Source organism: Drosophila mojavensis, unplaced genomic scaffold (assembly GCF_018153725.1).
Source record: "Drosophila mojavensis isolate 15081-1352.22 unplaced genomic scaffold, ASM1815372v1 contig_81, whole genome shotgun sequence".
NCBI lineage: Eukaryota > Metazoa > Arthropoda > Insecta > Diptera > Drosophilidae > Drosophila > Drosophila mojavensis.
Window position 1 is genome coordinate 3,176,326 of NW_025318907.1, and position 15,421 is coordinate 3,191,746.

The following is a 15,421-nucleotide window of genomic DNA, read 5'->3' on the forward strand; positions in this document are numbered from 1 at the left end:
AAGTGGCAAGAGTTTTTGGGCTTTGCATGCTTTAATGGCCCAGCTAATCATGACTTCCGCTCGCACTATTTGCTCAGCTCCAAATGAGCCGACAGATTGAAATAATCTGAGAGATCTGTAGGCGGCACAACTTGTTTCAAGTTTCTAGATTTCAGATTCGACGAATCTTCATACTCGAGTTTCAAGTTTCAAGATTTAAGTGTAATTGTTTTTTTTTTTTTTTTGGTATTCTTTAGAAATTGCAGCGGGCACTTGATTTATGCGCCAACTATATATCTATGTATATATATATATCTGAATAGTTTACTTTGAAAAAAGTGGGGGAAATGGCGACTGTAGAAATTTTTAATTAAAAAAATTTAATGCTCAATTTCTGACGAACTGAGTTGGGCTCTGACTCTCGCTCTCGCTCTGACTCTGGCTAATCGCAGTGCATTAGTCTTCTGGCCGACTGGTCGGTTTGTCGGCCATATTGTCGGCCATTAAAACAGTTCTACACATTTTCCACGGGCGGACGTTGACGCTGCTCGCATTTTGAAACTAAATTCAACTCCGAGCTGAAGCTGAAGTTGAAGCTGGAATCGTAGTCGTCGTCGTAGTCGTCGTCGTCGGAGTTTGGAATCGGAGCGGGGCACCCATTAGTGCTCAACATGGAAGCTTCGGCGCTCATTCGATTTTAATTGCCACCTTTTGCGTGGCCAGCAAACAACAACAACAACAACAACAACAACTTGACTTGGCTTGGCCCTTTTCGTGGGATTTTTGTTGGTGTTTGGCTCTTGGCCAGTTTGTTGCTGTTGCTGTTGTTGTCGTTCGTTTTGGCCTGGTCATTAGCGCTGGCTGCGTGTAAAATGGCAGCCGCAGCCCCCGTTTGTACAAAGTTGTCGACATATTGAGGTTGATTCGTTTGTAACTAATCCATGGCGAGCTCGCCGGGGCCTGGGCATGGCTCTGGGCCCGGGTCTGGGCCTTTGCCTTTGCCTGCTAACTTGGCACATAGCATGTAGCCATGGCCCTCTCGTGTTAACTGCTCTGAGCTGCATCACATGTGCAAAGTCATCAGCCGACAACTGCGAGCATTGGAATGTGTTTTTTTTTCTTTCTTTCTTTATTATTATTTTTTAGTCTGATAATGATGATATATGGCACATTATAAACACACACACACACATACATATACATAGTAGCAGCGACTGACACAGGTGGACGGCAGCTAATGAAAATTATTAGGAAATGTTTCCAAAGAATTTTGAGTTATTCCTTTTGATTGCGCACTGTGGCGAGTCGAGTCGAGTTATTCGTGTAACTCGTGTCTGAATTGTAATTACGATTATTGGCCCCAATTGGCGATGTTGGCAGGAAATCTGGTAATTGGCATCGGTTTGTGTGCGGCTTTTGGCAATTAGGACTGTTCGAGTTAATGATTTTTCGGAGTTGTTCCTAAACATGCAACGCGCCTTCACAGCTCTGACTCGAGGTTTCAGAAATCAACCTTCGGCCTGAGCCAATCACTGCATAATTGATGTGATTCCAAGGTATAATGGCAAAAGTAATTAATATCTATATTTATAAGTAGTTAAGTCTCATTAGAAATTGTTTCTATTTATGTAAATGTGATGTGGTTTGTATGTATTTTTTTTAGCACATATATTAACGCGGTTTCTGATTTATATTTAAAGACAAGAGTTAATTTTTAAGTTAAATATAATTTTCAAATAAGCCCAAACTTAACAGGAATATAACTTCGCTTATAGCGTCCGTACAGTTATTGCTACGAAAATTCTGGTCCCCAATCAAATTTATATGAACAAACGTATACGCCCATAGTGTCTTCCGGGTATAACAACAGTGCCTTGAGCGTCGTCATCGCCGAATTCTACTGTACTTCCTCAAGAGCTTGCTCTAGCCATATTTGCTTGCCTTTACTTTAGCTGAAAATAGCATAAAGTGAAAAAAATTATCTTATTAGCTGATAATGTTATATTTATTATTTATTTATTTATTTTATATATTTTGATGCTAATAAAATTCTTGTACCTATGGAGGATATATTATAAACATAGATAAAGCTTCATCTTTTATAATATATTTTAAGCAGAGATAAATTTTCATCCGTCCTTATAATGCAAAGGTCCAAAAATCTAATTAGCATTCATGTCATTGCATATCGGCATTTCTCAATATTTAGTTAATTAAATTTTATAACATACGCTGAGATAGTTGTCAGTTTAGGGAAACGAAAGCCTAGAAGGCTTTATGTTTCAGTATAAAAAGTGAAGAACAAAGCGTCTATAATTGTCTATCAGAAGAATATCTTCGTATCTTCAATTGCTTACTTTTGAAATTGTATACATATAATCTATTATTGACTTAAATAAATAACAAATTCAACTTCGAAAGTTTCTACTTGATTTGAGAAACAACTCCATGTCGGTGAAAATTAGTAAATTGATTGATAAGCCAATCTAAGGAGTAGGTCCACAAGGAATCAGTTGTAAAACTTATCTTCAAACACTGATCCTAGGTCTGTGAATAGTATATTTGACTGATTTTCACAGTCCTCAAAAAGCGTAAATAGTTTTTCAATCATTGATTAACTTGACTTGACAAATTTTGAAATATTTATTATGAAACTATGGTAGATTGAGCAAGCTTCTCAATTGAATTATATATAACATATACATTTATTTATAACATATAAATATATATTATATTCGCTATTTCGCTTTATAAGTGGTTTCTTCCAATTTCCTTAACGAGCAAGATATGAATAGGAATTTCTATTTTGAAGCCACAGAGTATTTGTATTAGAAATCCAATTGGTGTGAGCCAGTTAAACCTTTCTTAACTTGAATTGTTTAGAAACAAAGCGTGGAAATAATAGTAATCGTAGATAAATAATACAAACTTTCAAATGCTGGCATTTCGCTAACTGACAATTTCCGCAAATGCTCAAAGCAATGTTAACTGGCTGAGAGCCTCGACTGCAGTTGCCTCGCCTCGTCGCCTCATCGCCTCATCGCCTTGCAGCTAGTGAGAAATGCCATTGTTTGGGGCAGGCTAATGGCTACTGCTCGAGTGGTAACTGAACAATAAGTAGATGCGAGTGCTTGAATAATAGCAAATAGATATTCGCATTCGCATTCGGATTGTGCGTCAAAAGTGTTGAGCACGCAATTCCGTTGCGGCCTTTGGCTTCAGCTTTAACTTTGTCTTTGTCTGTGTGTGTGTCTGTGTCTTTGGCTAAATGCAATTAATTAGCGCCATTTCCAACTGCCTGGCAATCAAATACAAATACTCTAACACACACACACACATTCACACAGTAGTCACACACTTGATTGCAATTGAGCTCAATTGTAATTCGTTTGCCTCTAATTGCATTTAATGAGGCAGCCCGAAGCAAAAAAAAACGTTTTAACACATTTGTGGAGGGGGCGAGGGAGTTTTGGGGGCATTGGGGGGCAGCTCTTGTAAAATGATTTTGATCTGATTTTGAAGCGTTTTCCAGTTACGAGCGCACATTTTGCACAATTGCGTTAATTAGCTCGCTGGTTGGCTGGTGGTGCTGCTGCTGGTGGTGTTAGTGGCTGGGTACTGTGGTTGTTCGATGGCTGACGCTTCGATAGATCGCTAATGGTCTACAACTTCATTGGTCAGCGCGTTTGGCTCAATTTAGTTTTAATGATGATCGCGACTCCGACTGCGACTCCAACTCCAACGGCGGCGTCTTTAATTAACTTAATGAAGCGCAGTAGCCGCTGCCAACGTGCAACGTGCAACTGTCAAGTTATGAACATGCCACATGCAACATGAATCGCCATTAGCCACAGTTTCGATTGCAGTCGTTGAGGCTCTTAGATACGCATTGAGGCAATTAACTGCAGCCATTGTTGCTCTTGTTGCTGCTGTTGTTGCTGCTGTTTGCTGTTGTTGTTGTTGTTAAAGCTGATTGGCAACGGACATTGGCATTGAGTCTCAGTAATTGCAACGCAATTTACACTTTGATTTCAATCAATTGCTGCCCGACTCTTGCCATGAATATACGCAGTCAGACTTCAGCCTCCATTGGCTCTCTGTCTCTCCCTCTCTCTCTCTCTCTCTCTCTCGCTCTTCGCCGCTGTCTCTGTGAGTTCTCAGCTACCCATTGTGCGGGTCTGTCTGGCATTTGTGGTTCATTAACAAATATTAGTTTCAATATTGTTTTTATCATTTTCAATTTATGTTCGCTTTAATTGGCCATAAAGAACTGAACGCTCCGCTGGCTTTTGAGCTTGTCTCTAGCTGCCTTTGCGGAATTGGGCATGGAATGCGGGCAGTTGACGTTATAGTAAGTCTCCACGTACTTGATTATTGCATTACGACTGCTCTAATTTATTAGCCATCCCATTATGAGCGCTGATTGGCATTGCTGCCTCTGCGTGGGAGTAGTTGCCATGAAACGTTCATCATTATAAAGTGAAAGTCCAATCAAAATGGCTGAAAAACATTTGAGTGTGTGTGTGAATGTGCATGTGAATGATCTGATCGTAGCTAGGCAACAACAATTTTATTTCTATATAATTTTCCCATAAACATTCATGTATTTTCTTTCATTTCATTTCCGAACTATGTTAATTTAATTGTGTATAAAAATAAGTAAAGTGGAACAAGTGGGCGTCAACTATTTATTATGTGAATTTTTCGTTTGAGTTAATAAACTGTCATTGAATTGTCTAATTCTTTTAAAAAGTAATTTAAATTCATTTTCATTTTCATTTAAAAAAAATCTATTTAGCCCAAAGATCATCATTATATAATATAAAATTAAAATTTTCCATAAGTTGTTGATATTAGAGCATAGTGAAAATGGGAATACAGCTGGATGTATTATCTTTGTGTGAATAATAAAATCGGCATTAGAATAAAGTTAGTAAATGCTTAAAAGAAAATAAACTGACTCAAGAGATTATGAAAGTAATGATGATTATATATTTGTAGATATCTTGAACTGCTTAGCTTAAGTAAGAAAATATTACGTCATTATAATTATGATTTTACAAATTTGTTTATATATTTAGAAAATTGGTATTATATTTTAAATCGTTTGTAAGTAAAATCGAAATATAATATAATAATATGATATATATATTGAAAATTGTAATTTAAATGACGAAATATTGTTTTATATAATATATAATATAATATATATTTATATTATATATAATAATTATGTTCACTACTTATCAGATTAAAATAATTTGTGTAGAATAGGAACTTTATAGCTCAGGTACTTTCTTATAAATAAAATGTGTTCTCGTCTTCTAAGTTTACGTTATGTGCAGTTAATATATATTATGTAGTTAATATACACACATATATAATATAGTTAATATATCTCAAGACTCAAGCATAATTATGCTGCTCTGTGCTCAGCCCTCGTTAAATGCCGATTGCCAACTGTCTTCAATATATTTTCACAGTTCACAAATTACACTCAATAAATTTGATGTCAACGTCAGAAACAAGCAACAAAACAAACACAATATGAGGGGTATATGCATATATATAAAAAAGAACAAAACAATGAATTGCTGTAGATACAAGCAGCAAACAAGCTCTCGACTGCGAACTCCATAAAGCAAGTTGCCCAACAAAAAAAAAAGAAACCAACGAAAAAGAAATAGAATAAAATGAATTGGCAAGTCGAAAAATAGACGCGAAGCTCTACTAGCTGCTAACCCCAGGCTCGTTTAGCTGGCTGGGGCCATTAGCTGAAACAAAAATAAGCAACACTAATGGTAACAACAACAACAGTAACAACAATTCGAATGCTAACAACAACTCGGGCCACGACATTTGACAACGCTAATAAATGTGCTGAATTTCATATTTATGGCTTCATAATTCCATATAACAACAACAACAACCCAGCTAGCAGCTCGCAGCTCGCAGCTCAGACCTCATAGAAGCAAGTTCGAATGGCACAACATTTGTACAAGTCCAAGTCTGCGACTCAGGACTGAGCTCCAAGAGAACCTGGCCAAGGAGTTGCTCGCGGTGTTGAAATTTCATATGCTCTCCGAAGCAAAAGACGCCGCCAGCTCCAGCTCCAGCTCCAACTCCAGCTCTAGCTACAGCTCGAGTCTGGGCTTTAACTGCAAGCCCCGATGTTGTTATTAGTTTTGTTAACTAGTTATACCCTGTATACTAACAGCCAATAAGTATATACTTAGTGCCATCTAACACTCAATTATGCAGCCATTTAAAAGCATTTCATGATTTTAATTGAATTTTTATAAGCGAAATTTGTATTATAATAGGATATTTGATATTGCAGCAATATTAAAAGTATGTCAAATTGGCATATCAGATTTTCATATTTTTAGATTTTGCAAGTTTTTGTTTTGTTAATTTAAATACTTGATATACTCGAAATAATCTTATGAATTTAAAAGTCGAGATTTGATTTGAGATATGATTTGCTCCATTTCTGCATTCTCTATAAGCTCTTTTGACTTTAAAATTATTAAAAGCTAAACTATTTGAACATATAAATAATTTATATAAATTATTAGGGGTAAAGTAGAAAGAAAGGCTCTAGAGCTTTTTAGTAGCAGCTGTGCGAAATATCGACTCTGGATTAATGGGTAGATACTTTTGCATTCATCTCAATTTATAATCAATCTATGCACATAAATGTTTACTGTACTATGTTATATTTATTACAAATTAGGTATGCGATATTTTATTCAATATTATGTACAATATATTGTATATTATGCTCAATTTCTTAAACCATATTATTTTAATTATATTTTATATTTTATATATAATTTTGAAATAATACATATATTAATAATATAATAAAATATTATTAAACAATTATTAAATTCTATACTTACTATTAATTTTTTACATTTTTATTTGTTTTTTAGATGACACATAAACTTAAAATTTTTGAATTCAATTCAACAAGAAACTTTAATACCTGTTTACCTTAATGACTAATTGATTTATTAAACGATTATTAAATTATGTTTCTCATAAATTGATTTTAAAGTAGAAATTTAATATATTTTGAATTGGAGGCAAATAATATACGTTTTAGTGGATATTTAAGGGCTCATGCTTAGAGTGCATCGAAATTTTGAATCTTTCGCCCAAAATTTTTTAAATTAAATATAAAACAAATATATATATATTTATTGTATTAGATATTTATGTATGTAAATAATAAAAGTTACATATGTTACATATATATCAAGAATGTAATATATTCAAATACAATATGAATTATAAATTCTAACTAAGATTGCTTAAATTCGATTAAATATAAGGTTAGATTTGTGAAAATTTTTATACATACGTTTTTATACGTTCTGATAATTTTCTTTTGTAATGAATTATGCTCAATAGGCATTCGATCAATAAGTTTGGATTTGGCTTGAAGTCAAGCAAAGACTTTACTAATTTGTCATCATGAACCGATTGACATTGTCTACAGGGTATATTAATAAGCTCCAACATAGGTTGACATCATTTGTGTTGCTCTCAGAGCGGTTCTTGAGTCAGCCAAAGGGGCTCGGCCTAGCCAAGCAACTAAGTAACCAGCCAACCCGATCCCAGGCTCAGTTGGAGTCTGGGCCTCGTCTCGTCTCTCACAATAAACGCCAATTAAAGTCGCATAACGCATGGAAGGCAGCTGGGGAGGTGGGGAGGAGGCCGTGTAGGCAGCGCCAAGGCGCAGACAGGCGACATTTGTTAGTGTTTGGGGGCTTGGGCTGGCGGCGCACGTGAGCATAAATCAAAGAGATTAATCGAACATGGCTCAATTGCATGCGAAACATGGCAACAACAGCGGCCACATAACGACATTTGAGTCATGAGCACATGAGCACATGAGCTCATAGCCTGGCCAAGACGCGGCCAGTGTGAGAAGAGCTGTTGCCAAAATCAACTGTGGATAGACTCGACGGGCTGGCTAACTCAAATGGAGTAGCCTCTGGCCTGTGGCTCGCTTAAAATGCAATAAGAAACGCATCAGTCTGGGGCTCAGCTAAACGCTTGACCGGCCTCCACTGCCTGCGCTCTCCCTCTCCCTCTACTTCTCTCTCTCTCTCCCCCTCTCTCTTCACTGCTGACCCCTTGGGCTACAAATGGTGGCTCATAATTACGTTCGCATCGCAGAGGTGCAATCAGCCCAGCCGCAATCGTAGTCCGTACGTATGTCCATAATTTGAATTGCACTCCAGACACAGACACACACGCAGGCACAGGCAGAGTGAGAGAAAGGGAGAGGGATATAGAGAACAATTCGAACAAGTTGAACAATTGCTACGCAGGGCAAACGCAAACGCAAACTCAAACTGATAATTTTGATTTACAACATGCCAGTTATTATTTATAACTTACTTAGGAGCAAAGAGTTGGCCATTTATGGCAACGACCAGGCTCGAACTTGGACTTGGACTTGGACTTAGTCTGGCCTGGCCTGGAGTGGGACCTGCTGTTGTCTGTGGATTGTCTGCTCCATGAATTTCTAAAATGGCCATGTTGTTCAGTATTCATATTTAGACCTGCAATCGTTCGCGTTCGCCTTCGCGTTCACGTTCACGTTCGAGTTTCTCGTCCCGCCCATTCACGTTCCGAGCACCATCTTCGCCTTCTGACCGCCAGCGTTTTGCAATGGCAAACTTAGTTAGGAGTGAAGTGGAATGGAGTGGAGCTAGAGGCAGGGTATAGACACTTGGCAGGGCAGGGCAAGGGCGAGGGCAGCGCAATCGCAGCGCCAGGAAATAACTTACTTTTGTCAGAGATTACTCGCGATGCTTTATGGATGCCAGCTGCTGGGCCCGCACTTCGTGGAATTAGGGCAAAACATAATTGGATATTTTGTGAGAGGCTGAAACTTTCAATACGTCAATTTAGATGGAGTTTCTTGAGCAAAGATTTCATTTTGTGGAAAATAAAAAAATTTTTTAAAAAAGAAGGTAAAGTCTAAATAGTAATATATTTTGAAATCTAATGGAGTTCTGCATTCAGATATAGGGAGCTGAGTTGTATGTCTTGAACGTAGAAATTGGAGGAAGAAGGCGACTGGGAGAGAGCTAGAGTGATATAAAGAGGGAGAACGAAAGCGAGAGGCGGGGAAGAGAGAAAAACAGAGAGTCAGAGACATAGAGGGAAAAAATTCAGACATAGAGAGATTGAGAAAGATTAAAAGAGAGGAAGAGTGAGTTCGAGAGAGAGAGATAATGAGACAGAGAGAGAGAGAGAGAGAGAGAGTGAGTGAGTGAGTGAGAGAGACATAGTGAGAGAAAATATAAAGAGAGAGGTTGAAAGGGAAAAATTTATATACAGAAAAACATTATAAATAGACAAAGACCAAAAGTCAGGCATAGGCAAAGTTAGATAGGGCTAGAGATAGAAATCTCTAAATAAATATATATCATTCCCTCTCAGAAACATCACCGTCAGTCTCTGCCTCTCCAAATCACTCTATAACATTTTCCATTTCAGACCTCTTAAAGGGAATAGAAGATATAAGTTATACGACTATTGCAGAAGGTTTGGGTTTTAGGAACTGGCAATCTAATGCATATTAATAAATATATAATATAAAATATATAATACTATTTTTGAGTAATACACATTTGAGAAGTACTAAAACCATATCGAGGTAAATAATGAAATTGCCAATTAGTTTAAGATCTCCTAAGTTAACAACATTTTATTCTTAATGATTTCTGTATATTGTTTTACATGACTTTTATAACTCTTATAATAACAACTATATAACTATCAACTGATTAATTCTCATATTAAAATTAATATAAACTTTATTGCATAATCTGGCAGTCTATTTAAGTCCATCGTTTTTCCCTCAGTTTATTGCTTAAATGCTGCAGTTCATTTAGGATCACGTTTCGTCAATCTTTTTCTTTAGCCAATTTCATACAATTTGTGCAACATAAACCAATCAAGCTAATTTAAGTTGGAGCTCAGCACTTGTTGATTTTTCTTTTTCCATTTTGCCATAAGGTTAATAAGTTTAAATTCCGGACAACAACAATGCCAGCAGCAACAGCAACAATGAAGGCGCTGAGCTGTTATTAAGAAATGAAAATTTGTTGCTTTATTAGGTTTTTGTGGCAGCGTCTGGCCGGTTCCATTAAAATCATAATCACCGCATCAGCAGCCTTTACTTTTTGGCCATAATACACAAGTGCTGTGTTATTATAATTATTATTATTATTATTATTATTATTGGGGGGCATGTCCTGCGCCTCCTGCCAGCCTCCTGTCATGCAATCTGGAGTCTCAGCCCTGGTGTCAGCCTCAACTCCAACCTCAGACTCGACTTCACGTTTTCATCGTATCGAAGTCAGCGCGTGACTCTTTTGGGTGTTGCTTGACTTTTGGGCAAAGATTTTAATTTTCGAATACCCTCGCTGGCTGTATAAATTGTAAGGCAATAAGATTTTAATTATAAATGTATTATTTTTTATTTTTATTAATTTTTTGCAAATGTATTCTTTGGTGTTGGATATATGGCAAAGGTAATTAAATAATGTAGAAGGTAAATTGTGTATTTTTTTTTATTTTTTCTCAACCCTTTCTTATTTTATTTATTGCTGGTCAAGTGGGTACTAAATAAACATTGCCGAAGATTTTAAAACATAATTTGATTTAATTTTGTATATTTAAATTAAATCTGATATTTAAATAAATAAAAGAAAATAATATGCAACATTTCTTACCAAGGTCTTTAGTCCAATTTTAATTTAAAAGTGAAGTGAATCATTAAGTAAGCTAAGATATTGTTCGGACAAAGAACAGTTATGCTGCATTAGAGTAATTTGCAATTTAAACTTTGTCTATATACATAAATATGTATGTCATTATACCCTTGTCAAAATTGTATTATAGATATGGACAAATATACTACTGGTAGTAGATAGATGAGTCAAGTACTAGACTTAAAAAAGTTATTGTCAATATACTATTCTACTATTATTCTACTACTGTTCTACTACTATTGTGCTACTATTCTACTATTATTCTACTACTGTTCTACTACTATTGTGCTACTATTCTACTATTATTCTACTACTGTTCTACTACTATATATATATAATAGGGTATAATATGTAAATATATATACCGAATAATAATAAATACATAAGTGAAGTATAATTTGTTAATATATGTATGTATATAGCGAATAAACGAAGTATGTTTTTAATTAATTAAGATAATAATAAACTTGTTAAATAATAATATAAAACTAATTTTTAATACATATTTGAAGGGTATTTTTAATAAATATTTGAGGGCTGTTTGGGTTACAGAGATTCGATTTGGTATATGTATATATTTTATGGGTATTTAAATGACTTTATTTGCTGAATTTATTTATTTATGAAATTATGAATTTATTTGGAATATATGTATATGTATATATTTGTAAATTTTCCTTAATCACTCAACACTCTATCAAGAACATTCTGAAGTCATTCTTAATGTCATCTTATGTTACTCTCTAAAGAAATGTATTCTACATTCCTCACGTCTACGATTTGTTATGCCAGCAGCTTGACAATGGCAGGGTATTAAATGGTTGTGCATTCGCCATATAGTCATGCACACTTTGTTGTTTTTGTGTATTTGCTGTTTTTGGCAGCAACAGCAACAGCAACAACAGCAGTCAACTAACTTGGCTTTAGTGGGCGTTTCAGTTATGGCCGTTGAGCGATGTTTGGAGGGTTTTTGTTCAGGCTGGGTGTAATAATTTTGATTGCCTTGTGGCACGAGATGCTTAACAGATGCCTAGCACGGCTGGGCCAAGGAAATCGCCTAAGTGAAATTGACGCCTGCCTACGGCGGCCCCTCGCCTGCCGCCCGTCTTCCTTATGGCTGCAACATTATCAGGCCGGAGACGATGGCCCATTAACTCGAGTCGAGTCGAGTCGATGCGATGCGATGCGATGGGGTTGCACGTTATAAAATGCCACGCACAGATCACGCAGTTGGTCGTTTATGGCCGCATATGGGTCCGCTCGAATCATAAATGAGGCAGCAGACCATTTAAGTGCGCAGCGGCTTGCCAAAGTTTGTCCATAAATGCGCTCAATCTCAATCTCGGCTGTGAGAGTCAATCGCCCAATCCGTTGCAGCGGCTGCAGCTCACGTTCACGCGCTGTCCAAGCGCCGCTCGAGCTGGGCTCATGAAATTCCAGGAAACAGATATTCTCACGCTGCTGCGTGCGGGTGGCCGAGCCGTGAGCGGCGGCGGCTGCTAAGATCTGAGCCCATAAATAAGGCTGGCAGGATAACGCTGGATAGCAGGATAGCAGGATAACAGGTCAGCGGACAATGGGATGAGCCAATGCCAGGCAATTTGTGAGTTGACAAAATACGAGTCCTGCATCTCGGTGCGTGCGCGTTTGATGTGGCCGCTGCAGAGGAACCAAAGTTGGCCAACTGTGAATGCATTTGTTATCCCGTAAATATTTAGACACAACACATCCTGGGCCAATTGCCTAAGCGGATTGTGCCACAGATCTTTGACTTTTCTTTTCTTTTCTTTCCTTTTATTTTCCTTTCTTCTTTCAGATGCCGAGCGGCGACAATTGGCGCTTGGGTGGCCCCGGGCCTCGGGCCGCAACAGTTGGCAATTGTTGGCCAAGTTATGTTGCCACTTGTAAAACGCTAGCCCAACATGGCCAACTGGCAAAAATGCGGCCCCCAACAAGTTGTTGGCATCCCGACGACGCGACGTCCGCTGCAATTGGCGTCCATATTTTGCCGCTGACAATAAAATAATTGTCGTCAGCGGCTGTCAATAGTGACAGCTAATCAACGAGGCCGACCGGCTTCATTCCGCTCCGTTTGCCCCTCGCCTCCCTCCGACTATCGAGCACGATCATCGTACACATGCGCATAATCATTCATAATTACATTCGAGCTCTCGGCGCGCTGTTCCTATTGCTGTTGCTCATAACTGGCCGCCCTATATGGACTCTATACAGTTGTTACTCCAGCAGCAACAACAACAATTATAACTCGAATGAAATGTTGTCTCTAACTGCACTTTGCTTCCATGCGATGCCAGCTTCCAGCTGTCTCGCACTGAAGGCGCATGCCTCTCGCTGCGGACAGAACTCGGCAAATGTTTGCTGCGATTGCAGTTTAATAAGTGGATTGACTGTTAAAGTCGAAAATCGCGATAATCTATCCCCTTGAAAAAATGCCATTCTCGATAATTCTCGATAATTTGAATACCTGTGTAAATCGAAAAAAAACTGACCCGTTGCCATTTTGAATTATCGAAACTCGACTGTCTTATAAACAATTTTATTATTATTATTAAACTTATTATCATTGTTAATATAAATAAAATACGACTATTACATAAATGAAATATCAAACATTAATATTATTTTATATTAATTTTTATTTCTATAATTTATATATTCTTTATTTATTTGCTATTTTTTAGCAAACTTTGATTTCTGGCTAGCTAAAGACACCAAGAAAAATTATCAATAAAATGAATAAAATTTATTAATAAAACCATAAAAATAAAAAATTAAAATATATATTTTTTTATTGTTTTCTTTATGTATTTGTTTCTATGGGAATCATTTATTCATAATATAATAATAAATAACTATTAATTTTAAAATGTGCTCACACATAAGTATTTTGACAACATTTGTTAAATAAACAGCTTCCCCGAACTCTCAAGGCTGTATATTTATATATGTATATTATATAATTATATACAGATATTGTATGTATACACACTATATACGTTTTTGTTTGCGATCTTTGACTATTATATATTATATCTAGCTCTAATTTGTAATTTGCTTGGCGATATTTTCTTAATATCTAGTTGTAATATATCTAATATATATGCTATATAATATATACAGCATTATCATGTATCTCTAAATATGCCTCAGCTTAGTTAAATAATTGGTAATTTGAATGGAAAACTATATTAAGAAGATTCATTCATAGGGATTACCCTCCTCTTCTTCCTTGCTCTAGAAAAGCTGTTCTCAATATTAAAACATAACCTATATTTACTGAATTTTTATATTTGAATACTTATGCGAAGTATATATTGATGGGATATTCATATATAATAATGCAGTAATATTTACTTTTAATAATTTAATTCAACATGCCTGCTCTGGGATGTACGAGCCCTGCCTGCTCTTCAACCCACCCATTCACGGCTATTGGACTCGAATGTATTCACGCGCTTGTCTTTCAATTAAATTTTAATTCAATAAAGCGCTTTTCGGTTTACGTTTCGTTTTTCCCTAACAATATGGAGAAACTGGCGCTCATCACACGCACAGTCGACGAGTTGGTGGATAGAGAACGGGGCCATATTATCCTGCGCCATCGTTGTCGTCATCCTTGTGCCCTTGCCACGGCCGGCGCTAGCAACCCTTAGGGCTCTCTAAACGTTTCTAATTTGCTGATGGCACACAGGGGAGTGTCTGATGCGGTGCCGGGGTTTTGGGTTTTCAACCCCTGACGTCGCGTCGTTTCTACTTGGTTTCTACTCTGCCCTGATGGAATAATAAAAACGCGCGTGTTTTTACTACAAATTGACGCTGCAAAGATCAAATACCTATTTGGCCCAAAGAAAGACAGAGGGAGAGAGATAGAGAGAGAGAGAGAGAGTGAAGGAGGGGAGATTTCTCTTTGTATAACAGCAAATGCTGGAGCAGCAACTGGAGCTGGGGTGGTCTGGCTCCACGGCGTAGATTGAATTGAATTGCTCGAGGGATTTTATGGCACGTTGCGGAAATCGTTTTATTATCCTTGTGGCTGTTTGTTGTTCATTTGCCGGCGTGCAAAGTGCGTGGGTGTGCCCGAGGCCGAGGCAATTTATTATCTGACGCCAGCGAGAGTAAATAAACTTGGCGAAAATGGGCAGACCCAGTCCCAGGCCCATGCCCAGGCCGAGACCGAGACCGAGACCACGACCCAGGACTAGCGTCTGCCTCGGCCCCGGCCTCTGTCTCTGCCTCCTGCTTGGGCACAAACACAAACACAACAATTGCGTGAAAATGTCACGGCTTGCACGTAACGAGCTAAACAAGATCCGGCGCTGGCGATAAGCCGTAATCAAATTATGCACAGAAACCAGGAGAAAAACATCCGTTGGGCACAGCAGGAGCAGCAGCAGCAGCAGCAGGAGCAGAAGGAGCAGGAGCAGAGGCAGGCGTCCAACCGGCCGGAGCTGAGTTGATTTCAAGTTAATTAAAAATCATGACAAACCAACGCCCTCAACGCCCACGCCCCCCTCTTCGGGCCGATTGGCTGGGCTTTGGGTGGGTTGCTCTGCCTTTCGCTGGCAGCGGCATTTTGATAAGCGTGTAAGTGCACAGATTGAATTAATTAGGCCTGGCCA